At 40.6% G+C, this 19,334-nt stretch overlaps 1 non-coding gene across 1 annotated transcript; it reads left to right on the plus strand.

Moving 5' to 3' along the window:
• The first annotated feature begins 7,803 nt into the window (after positions 1-7,803).
• Positions 7,804-7,908, plus strand: LOC122453445. Its single transcript, XR_006273066.1, has one exon. It is a non-coding gene; the product is annotated as a U6 spliceosomal RNA (small nuclear RNA).
• Positions 7,909-19,334: the final 11,426 nt, after the last annotated feature.

Below are 19,334 nucleotides of genomic sequence, written 5' to 3' on the forward strand. Positions count from 1 at the left end.
GAAGTGGGTCATGGAGAGTCTTGGGGCACTGCTACATGGAGAAGTCTGATGAAGAAGGTGACACAAAGAAGGAGTCTCGAAGGTAGAACTTGTGTCTGCTGGCCCCGAATGCATGTTTTATTCTGCCTTTTAAAGTAGGAGAGCCTAGAGGTGGGCATGTCCAAGGTAGTCTCTGATTGATGAAATGGGGGAGAAGGGGACTGGTTAAAAGAGGAAAGTCCTTAAGAACACAAAGATGGGTTAAGGCTCATGGTCCAGAGGAGAGACTATCCACGACCATGTGTTAAACAGATAGCTAGTGGGAACTGCCATATAGCACAGGGAGCTCAGCTCAGTGCTCTGTGGTGACCCAGAGGGGTACGTCGGGGGGTCAACGGGAAAGAGGCTCAGGAGGGAGGGAATGTATGTACACATATAACTGATTCACATTGCTACATAGCAGAAACACAATATTGTAAAGCAATTGCACTCCAATAAAAAAGTAAAATAAATTTAAAGGTAAATCATGTGACTTCCCTGGGGGCTCAGACGGTAAAAGCATCTGCCTACAATGCAGGAGACCTGAGTTCGATCCCTGGGTTGGGAAGATCCCCTGGAGAAGGAAATGGCAACCCACTCCAGTCTCTTGCCTGGAAAATCCCATGGATGGAGGAGCCTGGTAGGCTACAGCCCATGGGGTTGCAAAGAGTTGGACACGACTGGGCAACTTCACTACTACTAAAGGTAAATCATAATGGAAAAGAAAAAAAAAATATCTGGGACACTTCATCCCTGTAATAAGGAGAAAGGCAGGGATACAGGCACATGCTGATTTGCATGGGTAGATCTGATAGAAAGAAGGCCAAGAAATTTTCATCCAATTGCTTCTTTTTTCTCTGTGAAGTATGAGGCAGTTCATTAGCTGAGAATGCAAGGCCATGGGGAAGAATGTGTTAGGCATTTATGAAACCACACAAGTGTTTACAAGAAAGAAAAAGCAATGAGAGTCATTTGGAAGGAAACCAAGCGGCAATGTGCAGAAGGGCCACTGGGCAACGGGCAGGCCCAGGTGCCACGTCCTGTTGACGCGGTCGGTGCAGCCTCTCTGGGCAGCGGATGATGTCAGCCACGGATGATTCCAGAGAACTCAGGCTCTGCCAGTCCACAGAGCGAATAAAGGGATCCACTCACTTATCACTAAAACCCAGAACAGCTCCAAACAACCCTGGAGCTGAGCAGAAGCTCCCCCATAGTAGCGATTTCTTAAAAAAAAAAAAAAGTCTAAATCGGAGCTAATCACAATGTTGAATAAAGATATGGTCTACAGTCCCCAAAGCAAAGAAACAGCAAGCTAGCTGCTTTGGGGTTTATCTTACACTGATGTGAAGCAAGTCATTGGAACAGTTGAAAATCAAAAACATTCATCTTCTTAACATTTCCATAAGTAAAAGTATTTTATAAGGGTGACTCTTAAAGTCTACAAATGACTTCACCTAAGACAAAGATTTCAAAGGTGATCAGAGTGCTTCCTCCTTTTCTGTGGCTATCACAGGTGATGTAGTAGGAGGATATTGAGCATGGATTCAGGAGAGCCTGGGTTCAAGCGAAAACAATGCTGTAAGATCCTTACTAGAAGGGTTACCCTACTACCCAGGCCACCTGTGGCTCTCTGCACACATTTGGGGGGAAGAATACCTGCATGATGGCGTAAGAGAGTTAACAGGTGTAAAGGGCCTGGCAGATTATGACACACGGCATAAGCACTGAATACCTCGTGACTGCCCCGATACAAAGACTGTCCTACAATGTGACAGCCACAACAACTGTTACATTTACTACTACTCGAGGGACTGCAACCAACTAAGAATCTAAAATACCAAAGTTATCACAGAAAGAACTTTTTACAAGCAATAAGTGTATGGCTAGAGTATTAATTTTTATAAAAATGATACACATGCAGGTACCCACATGCACATGCCTTAACATACACACAAGCATACACATGAACACACACACATGCCCAAATATACTATTAACACAAATGAAATTCATCACACACTGAAAAATACTATATTAACATACAATACACTCTGCACTGTGTAACAAAAAGACAAACATAATGTTGTCACTTATTCTTGTTTTATTATTCCTCTGACACGAGAAAGGCAAGGTGGCTTGCACAAAAGTAGCTCCATACCATGCTTAGGAGCTACATACTTTTTAAAAAGTAGTAACTTTCCCCAAGATGTAAGATAACAGTATATTCTCAGTTGAATAATTTTTATAGATTTTGATATTATTAGTATTTATTTTTGAAATACTTTGAGAAATGTATCCAGGAAAAAAGTCTTTGGTTTATGAAAATAAAAACTAAAAATGGAAATTTCTTTCAGCTGGAGCTCAAACGGAGAAATTTCTGAAAAGAGAAACAGTGTGTCTTTTTAAATTTTACAAGTTATTGCAATCTTCATTCCAGATCACAGATTGCCATTTATCCTGTGTTATATTCGCCAAATTTGACAGGAAAGCTTTCTTTGCTCTATATTTCAATATGGCTTGATGTTACTGTCATATGGAAAATTTAAACTTGCAAATTAATATGTTTTTTGATGGAAATGTTTAGTGAGATTTGGAGAAAGATAAGCAGAGACATCACTTTGTCAACAATTGTCTGGATAGTCAAAACTACGGTTTTTCCAGTAGTCATGTATGACTGTGGGAGTTGGACCATAAAGAAGGCTGAGCACTGAAGAACTGATGCTTTTCAAACTGTGGTGCTGGAGGAGACTCTTGAGAGTCCCTTGGTTAGCAAGGAAATCAAAGAGTCAATCCTAAAGGAAATCAACCCTGAATATTCATTGGAAGGATTGATGCTCATCAGTCCTTTGGACATCTGATGTGAAAAACTGACTCATTGGAAAAAGATCCTGATGCTGGGAAAGACAGGGAAGGAGGAGAAGGGGGCGGTGGAGGATGAGATCAGAGATGGATGCTGATAGGACCACCATGAGGGGAATGCACATGCTGTTTACTTTGTCCTGGATTGTTCAGTTAATCAATGCGGTGAGACGTGTGAGTAACCCCATTTGGTTTCCAACCAAGCCCCAAAATTTGAAGAAGTGTCGTCAATCCCACCTCAGTTGTGCTACAGCGAGCTCCGTGCCCATGCTCTACAATTTATCATTGCAGTTTGGGTCTTAAAATCCTATTTAACCTACCTCTCTATCCACTTTGAACCAGCTGACACATCTAGTGGAGACAAATGCTCTTGAACATTAAAATTATTCAGTAGTAACATCACCCATCCCCCATGCCCCAAAAGTATAAAGCAGGGAAGGTTAATGTACCGATCATTGAAATGATTTCCACTGCTATGACCAAAAATAAATGTTAGAAAACCAATATGTCTCAAAGTTTTCAAATATCTGACCTCAAGCTTTTCTTAATCAGTCATTAACTATACTGGTTCAGGTCAAAGCTGGTTCAGACATGAAGGCAGAAGTCACCAATCATAATGTTGACATGGTTGTCACTCTCCTCAAACAAGAAAGGGGAAGAAAAAAATCCAATGGAGGGCAATGCAATTTGCATAAGATGTTCTTGAATGATTTGACTGCAATGCCTATTTAATATGGCTAGTATTTGGATCTGGAGAAAGCAATGGCACCCCACTCCAGTACTCTTGCCTGGAAAATCCCATGGACGGAGGAGCCTAGTAGGCTGCAGTCCATGGGGTCACACAGAGTCAGACATGACTGAAGTGACTTAGCAGTAGCAGTAACAGTATTTGGATTGACAATTAATGTTTAGCCTGTGACATTACCAGAGATCCTGGAATAGGTTTGAATCAAGAACATGTGTTTCAAAAAGGGAGTGTGTTCTTTCCAAAAGGATGCAACTTGATGCAAATTACTGGATGGAGAAAATGAACTAGTAAAGTAGGAAAAGAATTTGGATGGTGTACTGCTCATTGCCTGTGGATATACAATGTAACACTTCAGGCAAAAGGTGAATGGGGACTCAGACATTAAAGAACAGAGCTTATTTTTTCAGAGAAGTATTATTACTTCATGCAGTTCTCAGCCACATATTTAAAAATGTTTTGTGATACTGAAGACAGTCCAAATAAAGACAATAAAAATGATATAAAGTACAGAAAACCTGATCTTTGAGCAAGGCTAACAAAAACACACTTGTGCACACCTGCAGGCAAACAGAGGGACCGTGGAGACTGGCAATAGCCCTCAAAAGAACACACTAACATAAGGCTTTAAATAGTCATTCCGGGTCAATCAACGAAGTCTATAATGACAAACAAGCAAAAGAGTCTTCTTTAATTGCAACATAGAGGTTTGCAACATGCTTTCTTCAGAGGCATGCACATTTAAAAAAACAAAACAAACTAAACAGAAAAGAGAATGTGTGTCATATAAGAAAAAGCTGGAAGTAACTCAGTTTTAGGGTGAAAAATCTGCGATGCTTCACTTTAAATTGGCACATTGTTTGTTCAGTTAGGGAAAAAAAATTCTTTTATGGTTTCCTTTAATTTCAGGAGTTTGATGGACATGTGTCTGACTCTTTGACCCCATGGACTGTAGCCTGCCAGGCTCCTCTGTTCATGCGATTCTCCAGGCAGGAATACTGGAGTGGGTTGCCAGTTTCCTCCTCCAGGGGATCTTTCTGACCCAGGGATCAAACATTTGTCTCCCACGGCTCCTACATTGGCAGGTGGATTCTTTACCACTAGCGCCACCTGAGCGCCACCTCGGAAGCCCATACTATATGAAAGTAAATCAACAGATTATATTCAGAGGCTGTTCCTTCCTCGATGCCCCCTCCCACCGCACCCCCCACGCCCCACCCCCACCCCCCACTCCGCAAGAAAGTTGGAAAACTCATTTAGGGAAATGTTTGTCCTGTTGTAACCCACATGCACTCAGCGGTCTGTTCCTCCCTTCGCAAAGCTGGCACTAAGATGAAAGGTCTTCAGAGCAGTGGGAGACAGATGAAATTCTGGTGAGGAACGACTTAACGTACTCTGGTGCCAACAACTGTTAGGCAGTAATTTGGTTCCACATCACTCCTAGTCATCGAATGCACTTTACAAAGCACCCTGCCAGAACCCACACAAATGGGGTGGGGAGAAATAACTTTTATTCAACTTATTAAATTTTATATCACTTCTCCCTGGTAGCAAAAGCAACAGAAAGGAGATGAAGTGAGGAGCTGCGATCGTGGGCTGGGCAGGGTTCTCAGGGCTCTGTGCTGGTGGGAGTTGTCAGGAAAGGAAGCAACCCAGCCCAGGTTTGTATATTTTGGACTCTATCTTCACATCATCAACCTCCTCCTGAAATCTAGGACACAGAGCCAAGTGACTTCAGTCATAGGAAAAATGCGGCCCTCTCCTGGAACCACACTATTAAAATGAGTGGCATGGATCATAAAAAAGGTTGAGCACCAAAGAACTGATGCTTTTGAACTGTGGTGCTGGAGGAGACTCTTAAGAGTCTCAAAGCAGTCAATCCTAAAGGAAATCAACCATAAATGTTTATTGGAAGGACTGATGCTGAAGCTGAAGCTCCAGTACTTTGGCCACCTGATACGAAGAGCTGACTCACTGGAAAATACCCTGATGCTAGGAAAAATTGAAGGCAGAAGGAGAACAGGGTGACAGAGGATGAGATAGTTGAATGGCATCACTGACCCAATGCACATGAGTTTGAGCAAGCTCCAGGAGATGGTAAAGGACAGGGAAGCCTGGCATGCTGCAGTCCATGGAGTCCACAAAGAGCTGAACATAAATGAGTGACTGAATAACAAGAATGCTTTGTTGAAATGTATTTTTGAATACTGACTTTATGTAGCCACAATAGGTTATTTATTGCTTTGAAAGTATATTGATAGCCTTTGATTTATGGCCAACCTTCTTTAATGATATTTCTTTCCTTTCAGAGACAAGACTTTCTACCAACAGAGGAAATAAGTGTGTGAGTCTAGGGGCATGGCAGGGAGGAGATAAGGCTATCAGAAACGACAGCCATATAAAAATAAAAATACGACTAAAATTTAACCTACTTTAAACAAAAGAACCTTGATTCTCTAAACCAGGCAGGGCCCTATAAGACTTTCCTAGAATAGTGCATGTGTGCATGCTAAGTTGTTTCAGTCATGTGGGACTCTTAGTGATCCCATGGACTGTAGCCCGCCAGGCTCCTCTGGCCATGGGATTCTCCAGGCAAGAATATTGGAGTGGGTTACCATTTCCTCCTCCACTGGATCTTCCTGGCCCAGGGATTCAAAACTGCCCCTTGAATCTCCTGCATTTGGTGGATTCTTTGCCATTAGCACCACCTGGGAAGCCCTTTCCAGAACAGACCCTGCCCTTATCCACTGCCTGCCTTTTGTCTTTAGAAAAACTTTAGTCAAAGAATAAATTATTTCAGAGAAGTAAGAAAATGCAGAAAAAAGTAAAAAAAAAAAAAAAATCAATCAAGACAAAAGAATAATACTTTAACCACTAAACAAAATTAAGAAACTTTAGTTCAGGAATTCCCTTGGTGGTCCAGTAGTTAAGACTTGGTGCTTTTAATGCTGAAGACCCAATACACGGTCTGGGAACTAAGATCCCACAAGCTGGGAGGAAAACAAAGAAAAAAAAAAAACCTTTGGTTCTTCCTCAAAGACTCCTGGGGCTTCCCTGGTGGTTCAGATGGTAGACAATCTGCCTGCAGTGCAGGAGACTGGGGTTCGATCCCTGGGTCAGGTGGATCCCCTGGAGGAGGGCATGGCAACCCACTGCAAAGTCTTGCCTGGAGAATCCCAAGGACAGAGGAGCAGAGCAGGCTACAATCCATGGAGTTACAAAGAGTCAGACAAGACTGAGCGACTAACACGTTCACTTTCAAGGACTACAGATAATATTCTGAGCATGTCCTTTGAGCTGTTTTGCAGATACTGAAACTCCCACCAGGGGGAAGAAGTTAAACATCTGCTGCCCACAAGCATGAAGACCCCAGACCAGTTGGAACTAGAAGGTTGATGATATTGCCTCCTAATTACCTTGCTGCCAGGCAATCAGAAGGTCCACGCGCTGACCACACTCTGCTCCTTGAACATCATAAAGCTCCTCACTACCCCTTCCTGGGTGGGACACACCATCTTAAGGGCATTAGCCTGCTGTGTCCCCCTTGGCCTGGCAAAGTAATAAAGTTATTTTGTTCTATTTCACCCAAAACTCTGTCTCCCAGATTTAATTCGTCATGGGTGTACAGAGGCCAAATTTCGGCAGCAGTTGGTGAATCAGAATTTTGTAGTAAAATAGAGGATAGACTTTATGGAGAGACAGGTCAGAGTCTGATTCATGTTTGGGCCATTTATCAATGTGTGATATTAAGTAAATTGTTAAATTTCTTGTTTTTTCACTTATAAAATTAGGATAAAAGTATCAACTTCAGAAGTTGATGATGAGTATTACATAACAGGCTTGGCACATGGTAGGTTCTGACGAAATGGTGGCTTTCATTCATATTATGATTATTCTTTACAATTAAGGCTGTTCAAGGTAAATTAGTTTGCAATCAGGAAGTCTGCAAATTTCAGTGTTTAGTGCTTTCAACGTGTTAACTCCTAAAGAAATCTAACTTAAAACCATAGCATAGGGACTTTCCTGGGGGTCCAATGGTTGAGACTTCATCTTCCAGTGCAGGGGGTCTGGTTTCAATGCCTAATCATGGAACTAAGATCACACATGCTTCATGGCCAAAAGACCAAACACAAGTTCAATAAAGATTTTAAAAATCGTCTCCATCAAACAACATGTTAGGTGCTCCCTTTGGCAGCCAATATACTAAAACTGGAATAATACAGAGAAGATTAGTCAGGCCCCCGTGCAAGGATGGCATGCTAATTCACGAAGCACTCCTTACTTTACTCAGGATGGGGGGACACATGGGCACCCATGGCTGATTCATGTTGATGTATGGCAAAAAAACACCACAATATTGTAAAGTAATTAGCCTCCAATTAAAATAAATAAAATAACTTTAAAAATCTTAAAACAAAATAAACCCATAGCATAGTTTTGTTAGAGAATTTAGCCTTTTATGCAAAGTTTAAGCAAAAGAAAACCTCCAAAAGTCACCCAGGGTAGTAAGAGGAAAGTGAAATTCTAACTTAATTAAAAATTAAATATCTAATAAAAACACACTTTTGGACTTTCTGTGAAGATATGTTCACCTTTTATCAAGATTTCCAGCCTGCCAAGCAGACTTCTACAGATTGCATTATCAAAACAAATGATTCTCTTTTATTTGACAAATAGAGGACATTGAGGGGATGGACAGGACTAAGCCTCATCTTTTGAGCAGAAAGGATGCTTGTAGCTCACCTCCCTTGCAGATTCAAGGCCCGTGGGTCTCACCATGGGACCCAGGGCCTCCCCTGAACCAGTGTTTCCCCTGCCTGATGTTTAAAAAATAAAATGTTTAAAGTATTATCTGCTTAGACTAAAAGGGAAAAGAAAGATAAAGCAAACAGACAGAACATGGTCTGATAATTTCCATTTGGGGAAACATTAACTTTAATAGTATTAATATTACCAATCATTTCTCAAAGAAATGAAGTTTTTCTTTTTTTCATACTTGTATGAATTTGTAAGTAAATAACTGATTTCAAACAGTTCTGGGTTTCAGTGAATCACTGTTTCCAGCATATTCATGTGCCCCTTATGGTTAATATAGTAAAGTCATTGCTTTTCCCCCAGAATTCATACCAAATACTTCTAGTGAAGAAGATGCATAGCAGTTTGCATCTGTCTTTCTCCTCAGAGCCCAAGTTTCATGGTACTAGTTTTTATTCACATAATAGAATAAGTTCTGCAAAAATTAACCCGAATACCTTGAAAAGCTTTGTAAATAAGTCTGCTCTCTTGTATGTATCAGTAACTCATCCGAGAGGTCTGCAGACAAAATCTCATTTCTACGTGCAATCCAAAAAAACAGGACAACGAGCAGGGTGAAGGCTGAGGTCTCAATGCACAACTCAAATCGTGGGCAGTGCATTGGAGGCCCTGACATACACAAGAAACTCTCTTGATGCTCTAATTAAATCTGTCTCTATGTCTATCCTCAAAACACACCAGCCTTCTGATTCCAAAATACATAACTTTCATGTGTTTCTTTTAAAAATCTTTTGTCTCTCTAGAGAAATGTAATTCTCAAAGTCTTCATGAAGTTTCAAATAATATAGAGTAGCCTGGAGTGGGATAAATCAGAGGTGAAACATGCTTGAATTTTTTAAGTTATATGTAAGAATAGGGAAAAAAGAAACATAAGATAATGTGTACACATGTTCTTAGCATATTTCATTCACAAATATGCATTTATGAATTGATATTTATATATAAGGAGAAGGGAAGACAGAGGATAAGATGGTTGGATGGCATCACCAACTCAATGGACTTAAGTTTGAGCAAACTCTGGGAGATAGTGAAGGACAAGGAAGCCTGGTGTGCTGCAGTCCATGGGGTCGCAAAGAGTTGGACACCACTTAGTGACTTAACAACAAATACATACATCTACATATGTATCTGCACAGGAATAATGAAATACATTTTGCATTTATAGACTAGTTTCTGTCTTAAGTGTTTAACCATTTTCATTCCTTGAGGCTCATCCATGTTTTACTAATTCAGGTTTGGGATGGTCTTCATTGAGCACAAAGAAGCACCTTTTTTTTTTTTTTTTTTTTTTTTTTTTCTGGAGAATTACCTTAATCTCCTTAGAAGAAAACATACATTATTTTATTTGGAACTGAGATTTTACAAATTCAGGAACACAGCTCTATGCCCGGCAAATTTTTCCAAGACCAAACAGGACTCAAGTTCTCTCACCTGTCCTGTTAGGGGTTCTCTCCTTCCGCCAGGACTCCTGGGTGCCTGGCCCACTCCCTGTTTCCATCAAACATGCTCTCGTCTGCTTTTCCATCCTGGGGAGACCACATAACAGAGTGACCAGAACATAGACCATGTCAGGGGCAGTTCTGGCCACTCAGACTACTTCCTGGGGGTCTGACTTTTGCTTAGGGTGTCAACCAAGCATCACAGTAGGAATAAAAATCATACCACATACACAACCTAAATGCAGTCTGAAATGTGTCATCTGTAACACATTCATATTTTATTTTTTAAAAATTTAGGATCATGACTTTTTTTTAACTTCCTGGAAATCATTTTGGTTGTTTTAAATCTCTATAGAACTTTTCATTTACACTTTAAATTGCTCAGTTTTGTTCTAGTTCTGCTCTCATTTGTGTGTCCGTATTCCAAGTGTCCAAGTGATTCAAAACATGGTTCTTCTCTTTCAAGTCACATGTCTGTGTGCTACTGGGTGCTTAGTCGCTCAGTCATGTCTGACTCTGTGACGCTATGGACTGTAGCCTACCAGGCTCCCCTGTCCATGGGATTCTTCAGGCAAGAATACTGGAGTGGGTTGGTTGCCATTTCCTTCTCTGGGGGATCTCCCTGACCCACGGATCAAACCCACCTTTCCTGTGTCTCCTGCACTTCATGCAGATTATTAACCCCTGAGCCGTTATGCACCCCCTTAAAGCCATAGGACCCTTCTAAATAGACAGTTATCTTTCTCTGTGTCAGCGAGTATAATATCCCTTCCACCCATCTGGGTTACCTTGTGAGGTCAAGTACTATGAGTAGATAACCATCATTGGCTGAGAGGAAGCTGGTGTTTTACTCGGTGACCCACTGTCACTGGAGTTGGAAATTAAGGGCCCTCTACAGGGCATGTCCCAAACGGTCTCTGTCTCTGGAAGCCAGTGGAAGAGGTTGGTTTCCTCCACAATTGCCCCTCCTGTTCATCTTGAACCAGGGGAACAGCCAGCGTCCCACAGTAAGTGATCTGGCCAATGTCCCCTCTTGGTACAGGATCCTGTCTCCATGGACAACTGGTCTCCCTTCATGGCAACCCAGAAATATGTTCACTTACACATGTTTTCCTAGATGAAGACACCTCTTTTCAAGACTCAGATGCTCAATCCTCTCTTAATTGCAAGAAAGATGCACCTCCTCTAGGAGGATTCTGCTGTAGCAGAAGTTTGTACTTATTTCAATAAAAGATTATTCAGTCTGGTGACTGGGACATGAAACTCATGGATTAGAAAGGAGAAAGAACCAGAAACAAATGCTCAACACCATCTTCTAAATGTCCTCTTTTCCAAACTTAGAAACTTAGAAAGAAATCTGAAAGGAGGAAAGATATGAGATTTCTATGGAATCATTAAACAATGATAATGCAACTACTTGATCCAAGAAATATTAAGTGACTTCAAATGAACAGGATGACAATGAGATAGCGCTAATTATGGGAAAAGAAGTAAAGCTCTTGCTATTGGTAAATTATATAAAACAACCTTGAAGAATAAACTAGAAAAGGGGATTAGGATGAATAATATTAGATAAAACATATGTACACATGCCCATTCATTCATTCATACATGCATACACACACACAGACACATACATTACACATACACACACGCATACCCCACAGAACAATATCCATGTATAAGAAAAAAAAATCAACCTGAAAATAAAATATAACCAAGATAACTGCAAAACTTCACTGAAATAAATAAAAGAAAATTGAACAAAGAACACACATATTTCGTAGCTGGATGGGAAATCAATTTTTCTCAAAATTGATCTATGTATTTAATTCAGTTTCAATAAATTATTCAGCATTACTTTATGTTTAGAAGGTGTGGGTATTAAGGTGTGAGTAAAAAAAATATTTTTTTTAAAAAGAAATGTGAAAGTGTTAGTTGCTCAGTTGTGTCTGACTCTTTGCAACCCCATGAACTGTAGCCCACCAAGCTCCTCTGTCCATGGGATACTCCAGGCAACAAGACTGGAGTGGGTTGCCATTCCATTCTCCAGGGGATCTTCCTGACCCATGGACGGAACCCAAGTCTCCTGCATTGCTGGCAGATTCTTTACCATCTCAGACACAAGGAAAGTAGTTAGAGAAAATATATAAGGTCAGATATGATCACAAGGAGTACTACCACATTAATGAAATCAGGTTGGTACTAATGCTGGACTAAAAACTGAAATGGGGAAAAAAGTTACTTAAGAAAGGAGAAGTGTCCATATATGCATGTGGTGTCCACATAATGCAACATCTAACATGGATCCTCAATCAATGGAAGGGTTTTGGCGCAAACAGCTCAATTCACATTCTCATCTCATGTCATTCTAGATGGAGACAAAGTTGATTAAAAAATACAATTAACAATACAATTAATATTTTAAAGTTAGTAAAGTAACAGAATTTAGACAAAAGTTTACCTGGTTTTTCAAATTAAATATTTTTCAAAAACAAGGGCTGAAATAAAAATTGCAAAGAAGAAAAAATTTCACTTTAATTATTTTCATTGAAAAATAATAAAACTAAAATGTTATCAACTTGGGAGAAAACTTGCAACAAGGCAAAAATCATAACATAATCAATATAATATAGTATTATAATGATTTTTATTCATGTTGATAAGAAAAATGCAGGAATAGTAAATCAAGTAAAGTATTTTAACAAATCACTGAAGATAAAGCATGCCAAATATGTTTTGAAATTGTTTATTTATAATCTGACAACTATGCTTTAAAAACAACTTCTATAACCTGTTTTGCTTGCTTAATTACTATAGCTTTTAAAAACTGATAATATTTAGTTTCAGCAGTGTTACAAGTTGCTATGGGAAATGAATATTGATATAAACTTTTTAGAAAATATTTTGTAATATATTGGGTCTTAAATATGTTCAAAAACTCTGATCCAAATTCTTATACTTCCCATATGTACTCTAAGAAATAATCTACAATTAGGAAACAAGTATTTATGGCAAGTATTTCAAAAGGGAGCTATTTATAGCAATAAAAATTGGTAAGAGTATAAATGGTTAACAAACAATATTATAGCTGATTATGATTCTTGCATATATGGAGTACCCTACAACTATTTAAATAATACATGCAAGGTTTTTCCAGAAAAGAAAATTATGCTTTTGGCAAATGGTAAATGATTTTTGCATAATTCAATATAGTACATAAAATATAAGTTAAAGTATATAAACAACAGAAGGAGAAAAATGTTGTGAAAATGACTAAGGTTTACACCGTCTGCCTTTGAATGGAAGAATTTTAAGTTAATCTTTTTCATTATCAGTGAAAGTTGTTGTTTTTTTTTTAATTTATTTTGTTTATAGTCATCTTAACTCGTCAATGTTTCTACAGGATTGAGAGTTGTATTTCCCCAATATTCCATTAGGGAGTACACTCTTGGTTGCTATGTATTTAATTGCAATACACTGACACCTTTTTTTGTTAGAGTTATTGCTATGATGAAGCGTATTGCACATATTTTCCCCAAGTTGACTACCTCAGGATGGATGAGAATTCCATTTCAGATTTGCTTATGTTAAATCTACATCTCTGGGTCCATCTGGAGAGCCGGCAACCCCAGCCACTCAGAAGCTGGCTCTCTGGCTGGTGAGCAGTATGACTGTGCCCACCCTCAGGGGGGCTGTCCACTCACACCTGCCCTAGAAGAGTGAGGGAGAGGCAGCTCAGGAGAACCACCTTGCCCCCATTCGCCATGTCTAGTTGACTCCATGGACTCTGGGTTTGCTCTGTAGACCTGTCCATCTCGGACTTGGGGCTATGTTGGAAAAAAAAGGCCTCAGCTGATTTCTAGCACAAACCAGTCTCCAATGGTGAGATTTTTCAGATATCTGATAAGCTATTTCAAAACTTTATTTTTCTCTGCTATCCTTTTTGTTAAGAAGCTCCAGTTACCTCAAGAACATTCTTGGAATCTAGAAAGATGGTACTGATGAACCAATATGCAGGGCAGCAATGGAGATGCAGACATAGAGAATAGACTTGTGGACACAGTGGAGGAAAAAGAGGGGGAGACGAATGGACAGAGTGGCATTGAAACATGTACATTACCACATGTAAAATAGCTAGCTAGTGGGCATTTGCTGTATGGTGCAGGGAGCTCATACCCAGGGCTGTGTGATAACCTAGAGAGCTGGAAGTGTGGGAGGCGGGAGGTGGGAGGCGGGAGGTGGGAGGGAGATTCAAGAGGGAGGAAACGCATGCATGCCTGTGGCTGATTCATGGTGATGTATGGCAGAAACCAACACAATATTATACAGTAATTACCTCCAATTAAAAAAAAAAAAAGCGGAAAAAAAGAACATTCTTGGGGAGCAGGGTAAGCAACAGTGACGTCTTAGGACAGCTGTCAGTTCTAGAGTATAATATTGCTTCAACAGGACCAAAAGTCTACCCCCTCTCTGAATAGACCCAGCTGGAAACAGTTCTCCTCCATTCTCCCCATGCCTGCAGCTTAGAGTGGACAGGCTTTGCCCTGAAGGCAGGTAGAAGGAAAGCGGGGGCCATTTTCTCCTCCTATTTTTTGTTTCCCAGAGAGCCCCATAAGAGGGGTTATGGATCACTGATTCAGTAGACAAGAAAGGGATATTTTGTTTTCCGTTTGGATGGAGGTCCAGGATAACATAGTTGGTAAAGGAACTGCTTGCAATGCAGGATACCCCTGTTCCATTCCCAGGTCGGGAAGATCTGCGGGAGAAGGGATAGGCTACTCTACCCTACCCACTCCAGTATTCTTGGGCTTCCCTTGTGGCTCAGCTGGTAAAGAATCCGCCTGCAGCGTGGGAGACCTGGGTTCGATCTCTGGGTTGGGAAGATCCCCTGGAGAAGGGAAAGGCTATCCACTCCTGTATTCTGGCCTGGAGAATTCCAGGGGGTACTAAAGAGTCGGATCATTCCATGCCTACAGTTCCAATTATCTAGACCCATACAGAGGGATGGGTTCCTGGAGGAATTCGGAGGAACACTTTCTCTGGTGACTCCTATGGGTTAAGTGTCTGCTTGCAATGTGTGAGACCTGAGTTCGATCCCTGGGTCGGGAAGATCCCCTGGAGAAGGAAATGGCAACCCACTCCAGTATTCTTGCCTGGAAAGTTCCATGGATGGAGGAGCCTGGTAGGCTACAGTCCATGGGATTGCAAAAAGTCGGACACGACTGAGCAACTTCATTTACTTACTTACAAGGAGGAAAGATGACAAGCAGGTCTTGGCATTCCCTTGAAAGTGCAAGTGTTAGTCACTCAGTCACCTCTGACTCTTTTGTGACCCCATGGACTGTAGCCCGCCAGGCTCCTCTGTCCATGGGATTCCTCAGGCAAGAATACTGGAGTGGGTTGTGATTTTCTTCTCCAGAGGATTTTCCCAACCCAGGAATCAAACCCCGGTCTCCTGAATTGCAGGCAGATTCTTTACTGTCTGAGCCATCAGGGAAGCCCGGGAATTCCCTCGGTCCCTGTTAAAAGCCAAATTAATTCTATAAAAGTTTGTTATACCTCCTCTTCAACTACGAGTTGAAAGAAGTCATTCTCCTATGAATGCTGACGAGTACGGTGCCATATGGTATAATGTTTGAAGCCAATAACAGAAGTAACAAGGGCCTTAGGTCATTAAAAGGAAGAAAAATGGAAGGAAGGGAGGAAGGAAGTTATACTACTTGTTTTAAAATTCAGCAGTTGACCAATATGAATATATCAAAAATGATTATTTTAGTTTTTTTATTTTTTTGACCATTTTATCTGGTTAATTTTGCATGTTCAATTTATCTAAGCCAAATAGGTAAAAAGTAGAAAGTGCCACTTAAATTACCTTTCTTTGAACATAAACTCTCTACTCCTTTGTTTAAAATTCTATTATAAAAACAGGTGTTTAATTAGAATCATTTTAATCTCTTAAATTATTGCAATACACTGAAGTTACCAGCATCAAATATTAACTATGCTCTATGTGGAAAATATCAAGTATATCTGTCAGATTTATCCTGAAATAGCTCTAAATATGTTACATGGCAGCAATAAAAAGAAACTTTACTAAACTCAGGAAGTCAAACTTTAAATATTTATAAAAATATATCATTTATTTTTCCTTAGCTTTTACAATAGCCTTAGAACTTTATTATTAATCTGGATTTTTTGTATAGACGTGCCCATTTTTTATATAAACATATATTTATTTCTAAATCTCATTCTTTGTGATCACATTCACTTTTATTTGGCTCATGGATACATTTTATTTATTTTGAAGATTGAAATAACTTCAAAGGTAAAACTGAAAGAAAATATTGACTCTGTTCTAGGGTATCTATTACCATGGAAAATGACCTTTGCATGTGCTTGAGCTTAGGGACACACACACACACACACAGTCCATTAGTTTCCTCTGGCTGAAGCACCTGGCATGTTTCATCAGCAGCCACAGAATTCTCTCTCAATTGTTAAGGGGCCGTTTCTATATTAATGCAATGTTTGGCTTGCAGTGGGGTAAATGATGAAGGCCTTGGAGGTCCCTTGTGTCAAGAACACACATCTCTGTCTTTTTCTGCCCTGGCCTAGAAAAGACTTTCTTCCAGGCATAGCTCAGTGCTGCCAACACCACAGGCACTGGAAGAAGCAGCTTTCAAAAGGAAGGCTGCCTCCAGTCTGGCCTTAATTGTTTCACCTTGGGCCCATGTCCACGTGTCTGATGTCTGTGTATTTAAGTCGACTACAATGACTCCTGGTAGCTGGTCTGCTGATTCCCTGTATTAACATTTTAAAATGCACCCTATTTGGTTTCTAAAAGGTCTTCCCAAAGCTTTTCACAGAAAACAGGGTTTGGAAAATGTCAAATGCCCATCATGAAGATTTGGCTTCCAGATTCAAATTCTAGGTGTGAGTGTATTTAGGCTGGTCATGAAAATTGTAGACTTGAGTTCATTATCTTCAAAAGTAGCTTGACTTTACCTTTTATTTTTTTATCCTATTTGCATGTCCTTGCATCAAGAATCATGTCTCAAATGTCCTTTAAGAAATGCTGTGAGGCTGTTTCCACTGTGTATTCTGGTACCCCGTTCCCCTCTCTGACTATTCAGGAAGCAGCAATAACTTGATGCAAGCATTGTTTTTAATGAAAAGGGTAGGTATAGCTTGGGCTTCCCAGGTGGCACTAGTGATAAACAGCCCGCCTGCCAATGCAGGAGATACAAGAGAGGCAGGTTCAGTCCCTGGGTCTGGAAGATCCCGTGGAAGAGAACATGGCAACCCACTCCAGTATTCTTGCCTGTACAATCTCATGGACAGAGAAGCCTGGCAGGCTACAGTCCACGGGGTCACAAAGGGTGGGACATGCCTGAAGTGACTTAGCATGCAAGCAGGTATAGCCTGGATTATTAAACAAAAAAGAGTGACATATGAATTTGAGTATGTAAAGTGTGTGTGTGTGTGTGTGTGTGTGTGTGTGTGTGTGTTTTAGCAGAGACAACTGCATGGTAAAACATTTTGGAAAAAAAAAAGATTTTCTGAAAACACTAAATTTGCTTTTAAACAGGAAGGGATAAAGAGCTACAAGAAGCCCACAGAACATATTCTAAACCCAAGGTGCAGAAGCACTCCCTTGCCTCGTCCGGGTAAAAGTGACCACAGAGATGATGGCAGAATTTGAGATGCAGGTGTCTTAACCCTTCAGCAAGCCTGCCTAGGGGCAGCCACCCTTTCTCATCACTGCTTCTGTGTGCTTTCTCTGGGGCATCTGGTAAACCAGATCACCACTGTGACTTTTTCCACCTGGCACTCGCCCCTCAGGTCGACCAGCTCTCTCTCTGAGCTTCTGCTCCCCACTGGCTGGTGAGCAGGTTGGGGTGGACAGCATATGTGAAACACTGGGATTCTATCAGGCATGTTAAGATGTTCATTAGTCTTTAAGGATGTGCTCAATGTCCACCTGTAAAGAAGCTCAGTGTCCACTAAGCTCTTTCCAAAGAAGTGAGGCATGTGTCCTGTATTCTGTCCAGTTAGGGGCTCTAACCAAACTGAACAATACAAAACCCTGCAATATTGGCTCAATCTCCATGACCGGGACCTGAGGTCAGGGTTAGGGGCCACTGAGGCAGTGCTTCTCAAACAATACCTGATCTCTCAGTTTCTGCTTGTTTTTTGAAGTCCATGCTGATACAGAGAGAAGTGCTTGCAAAGTAAAAGTGAGATATTAGTGATATAAAGTAAAAAGCTGTTTACATCTCATGGATGCTTGCAGAAGCGTGAGGTCACCATAGTAACCTATGCTACAAGGTTGGTAGAGGAGATGCTGGCAGTGTGTGCCCAAACATCTTGGAGTTCTACAGAGCCTGAGATGCTAACTTCTGTCTTCACCCTTTGCCCAAGGTCTTTTTCTGCTCCATCAGCTCCTGGGATGTCAGAGAATGGAAGCTGCCTTTGCCTTTGCTGGGTAATCTCAACACAAGGCAGATGATAGTCAATGCATTGTAAACCCCTCTCCCTTAAAACCAGGAGAAAACATCTCAGGTAGATGGCTACAAACCCCCAGAGTTTCCCCTCTTGCACTGTTGGTGGGAATGAAAATTGGTGCAGCTACTATGGAGAACAGTATGGAGTTTCCTTAAAAAACTAAAAGAGTTTTTATACCATAAAGTCCAGAAATATCTCTCCTGGGCATGTATCCAGACAATACTATAACTGGAAGAGATATATACACCCCAATGTTCATAGCAGCACTATTCACAATAGCCAAGATATGGGAGCAACCTAGATGTCCATCAACAGATGAATGGATAAAGAAGATGTGGTATATATAAATGAAATACTTTTTAGTCACTAAGTCATATCTGATTCTTTGCAACCCCATGGACTGCAGCATGTCAGGATTCCCTGTCCTTCACTCTCTCCTGGAGTTTGCTGAAAGTCATGTGCATTAAATTGGTGATGTCATTCAACCATCTCAACCTCTGTTTCCCCCTTCTCCCCCTGCCCTCAATGTCTGCCAGCATCAGGGTACTTTCTACTGAGTCAACTCTTCACATCAAGTGTACAAAGTATTTTACTCAACCGTAAAAAAGAATGAAAGAATGCCATTATAGCAACATGGATGAACCTCAAGATGATCATAAGTTCAGTAAGTAAGAAAGAGAAAGGCAAATAGCATATGATATCACTTATATGAGGAATCTAAAATATGACACAAATGAGCTTATCTACAAACAGACTCATAGATACAGAGAACAGACTTGTGGCAGACAAGACAGGGAGGCATGAAGAGAGAAGGATTGGGAACTGGGGGGTAGTGGATGAAAGCTATCTTATATAGGGTGGATAAACAACAAGTTCCTACTATATAGCACAGGGAACTATGTTCAGTATCCTGCAATAAACCATAATGGAAAAGAGTATGAAAAGGAATA

Source organism: Cervus canadensis, chromosome 14 (assembly GCF_019320065.1).
Source record: "Cervus canadensis isolate Bull #8, Minnesota chromosome 14, ASM1932006v1, whole genome shotgun sequence".
Lineage (NCBI taxonomy): Eukaryota > Metazoa > Chordata > Mammalia > Artiodactyla > Cervidae > Cervus > Cervus canadensis.